Raw genomic sequence first — 4,152 nt, 5'->3', positions numbered from 1 at the left:
TTGTCATATTAACAATTTGTAAAAATATTATAAAATAATTTATATTTGTAATGTTGCTCATTATTTTGATTTCTAATTTACGTAAATCAAGGCACATTAATATTAAGAAAAAGTTCATTAATAATTTCAAATATTATAATAGGGCGCACACTTCTTTTTTTCTTCTTGTCTAATAACCAAAAGTCTTGTAGATTATTTGTTTGACAACTCTTTAATATTAGGACCTAAATCTCCACACCATTCTTCTCAAAAAAAAAAAAAAAAAAAAAAATCAAAGATGTGCTACATCATTTTGGACGTCGCCTTTCACCTACCCCGAATTCTGGAGTTCTCTACTTTCCTCCGTTCATACATCTAACTTACTTTCCTCCGTTCATACATCTAACTAGTATGACATGACATGCATGATATCTTTTATTCTAGAAAAATGTTAAAATCATAAACTATTTTACTACTTCTAATGTGATAGATAATTATTAGTAAATAAAAATGTGATATTAGTAATTGATCCATATAAGAATTAATACAAAATTTATCATATCAACAGTTTGTAAAAATATTATAAAATAATTTGTATTTATAGCGTTGCTCATTATTTTGATTTCTAATTTACGTAAATCAAGGCACATTAATATTAAGAAAAAGCCCGATAATAATTTCAAATATTATAATAGGGTGCACACCTTTTTTTTACTTATCTAATAACCAAAAGTCTTGTAGATTAATTGTTTGACAACTCTTTAATATTAGGATCTAAATCTCCACACCCTCAAGTTCAACTATGGATGTATCAACAAATAAATAAATAAAGCAATTGAACATTAAATAACAAAATGGAGAGCTAAAAAACGAGAAAAGAAGACATCCAACAAACTTTGATAACTTTGCATGGAGTTGGGTAAAAAAAAGAAGGCCAACAATTAAAAATAAAAAATCAAAATCAAAATCAAAATGCCATCATCTTAAATTTGGTATTGTTTGGATCACAATCCGGTGCAATTACCCCATTCCCACTTACAAATTTTTTTTTTATCACTTTTTATATTTTTACTTTATCCAACTATTTTTATTTAATGGTTACGATTGAATGTTATTGTTGATGGTTTTTTTTTTTTTTTTTTAATTTTAATTCTCAAGCTCAACCATTGAAAACTATTGCATCAAATAAAATAGCCTAAAATATTGCACCAGATCTTACTCCTTATTTTCTTACTATCACTTTGCAAATGCTTCTGTGGGGGCCGTGGAGTTTAAAGCAACCCAAAGACAGACTCGTTATAAAGTGAACGGCCAGAGTAAAAGATTCTAAAGAGTAAAGGGTCTCCATTTCCTTTTAGCCCCACCCCCACGGGCCACGAGCACCTGCACCCCCCTTACAGCAAATGAGCATTTTGTATCTCTTTTTCCTTTTCTATTTTCACATCCCTTTTGAATCAATTAATTATTTTATGCATTTCTATGTTTTATGGAGAAAGATTTTATTTTATGTATCAAATACTGTATATACAATTTTTTTTGCATGAGTTTTTTATGTGGTCCCCAAATCCTCCCCCTCCCCACAAAAAAAATACCATTTTTTTAATGGCAGTTTAAGGTATTTTTTTTCGCTAAACATGGCCGTTTAAGGTATCTCGCTTATTTACTATATACATTACATAGGAATAAGGTGGTATCTATTTTAAATAGATTTATTCATAATTCAAATAAAATATTATAAATCTATATATATAGCTGAAAATTGAAAATATTGTAGCAAAATAATTTTTAAATATGTAAATAGTATCGTAGGACCCATTTAAAATTTTTTTTTTTGAATAAAGTGATTGTAGGTCCCGTGAACAGTACACAATGTCTCTACACTACGTAATCCATGTGCATGAATAGTGTGGGTTACTGTTCATGCGCTAAAAAAAAAAAAAGGTTGAAACGCTGACACAAAATGAGCTGCGTTTTAGCTATCCAAACCGCATCATAATGTCAATTTATTTAAAATTTTGAATGACAAATGCTATGTGAACTGTAAATAAAATTTTTTTTAAAAAAATAACTTTGAAATAAATTCTCTATATTTCACTTAAAATAGAAAAAGACTATTGCAAGGAAGAGGACCAATGTCATCTTTTAATTAAAATAGTAAACCAAATTTGGTCTCAAATCAGATGGCCTCCAAATAAGCTAAGTGTCTAGTAACTTAACTGATACATTGTGTTTTTAACAAAAAAAATTCAAATCCCCTCATCTTCCTTTAGTGTAACTATCAATTATATATCAAACAAATAAATTAAAAAGAAAGAAAGAAAGAAAATTGCCTTCCAATAAGTTCGCAATTCAAATGATAACGTGTGGAGAAAAAAGAAAGAAAGAGAAAGAGTTAGAATAATTAGAAGAAGTCTCTATCAAGTATCAATGTAGCTAGGACCGAAAGTAATACACTCACCCAGATAACTGCTATCCTTTTTGACAATTAGGAACAACTAGAACCAATAAATGCAATTTCCTGGGGAATAGACCTTCCTGGGAATCGAGCATTCTCATCGAGTTGTTTCCATCTATTTGTTTTGAATAAATTAATTTGTGTATACAAATCCATTTCATATGTTTTTTCATAATTTATTTACGAAATAAACTATGAATAATTGGTGCATAAAAAAATTATGATGGAGGTAGATCTATATTCTCATTAATCCCAACTTATCATCATAGAAATTTATGAGAAAAAAATTTGTAAAATATGTTGTGTATTTTGCATTTTTCTTTTTAGATAGAAGTTATAAGGACACGATTCGTGACGAACCGTAGGTTCGTACATGAAATGGTCCAAACAATATCATTTGTAGAGCGTGGGTTTGAAAGGCTAGGCCTTGGTCACCAGGTGGTGGGTTTCTCATGGTGTTCATGCATGGTTAAGTTTTCTTCACCCCTGGAATCTTTCTCCTGGAGGTGGGCTGGGAGGCTCTGGTTTTTTGCCATTTTTCCCAGTCTTTTCTTTAGATTGCTTATTTTTCCTTTTATACTAGCCTGTGTTCACTGTCCTTCGTCCATGTATAGAGTCAACCTTTCCAAGACTGATACTTGTCCCATCAGCCCATACCCAAAGTCGTTGGGGATGGTTGTAAAAGTCGAAGAATACAGCTCTGTCAGGTTCAGAGTATTGAATGGCAATAAGGGTAGCTTTCCCTGGATATTTTAGATTTTTCTTCCAAGTTTTGGTCCTATACCGTTTTTACCCCTCTTTTCGGTGGGACTTTGGGTCTGCCGAGGACTGAACTGTCCTCGGCTGTATCCCAAGGCTATCTTGTGCTTTATATTATCGAGTTTGGGCCATAGTCCTCCTCGGCTTGGACCTTTGGACCCCCCACGGGTAAATGGACCTGGCTCATAAATTATTTGGGCCCCACAATAACCCTTCAAAACCTTGTTGTCCAACCTCTTGGTTGGAAAGGGGGGTTTTGGTAACACCGAGCATTTATTATGGCTCATTTAATTCGGCCTTTCACTAATGCTGGCGGTTCTCCATTTGCCCAGGAAATGCACCGGTCTACGAGACATTCTTTTGATTTTACTCCTGATGCGTTCTCACCGTTTGGTTATCCAAAACGCGCTTTTAATGGCTTCTATTTACGAGACTTATTTAAATTCGACGGTTTGTTTGATGAGGTGGGGAAGTGGAACGGATACATCCTCGTTTACAGATTCTTTTGGAAACCTGGACGAATTTAATACCTTCCGTTTTGTTCTTCCTATAAGAAGACAAGTAGGAGGCTATCGCTCTCGTACAGAGACCCTTTTTATCCTTCTGAGATCTGAAATTCTTAGCCTCCCTTAGCGTTTACTTTACCCACTAGTTATACACTAAATCATAATACGTTCACCATAACAACGAGTAATGAAGGAACCATACCCCCCCCCCCGGTGAACACCATGTTCCAATAAAGTTCGTAATGGCTCGGTCAGGGTAGGGATGGCGAAGACTCAAAATCTATCTCACCTTCCTTTCAGCCAAAATCCGAAACATGGACTCGTCACGTCAAACTTTCGGCATGACTGAGTCGAGGACACCCATCATCAGTACCAACCGCTCTCTCATGAGCATACCTAACATGGCACCAGTGTGTTAGGAGTCAGGACTGAGGCAGGGACCAAGTGCCTCTG

The sequence above is a fragment of the Quercus lobata genome, chromosome 6 (genome assembly GCF_001633185.2).
Source record: "Quercus lobata isolate SW786 chromosome 6, ValleyOak3.0 Primary Assembly, whole genome shotgun sequence".
Taxonomy (NCBI): Eukaryota; Viridiplantae; Streptophyta; class Magnoliopsida; order Fagales; family Fagaceae; genus Quercus; species Quercus lobata.
This window is presented reverse-complemented; position numbering follows the sequence as displayed.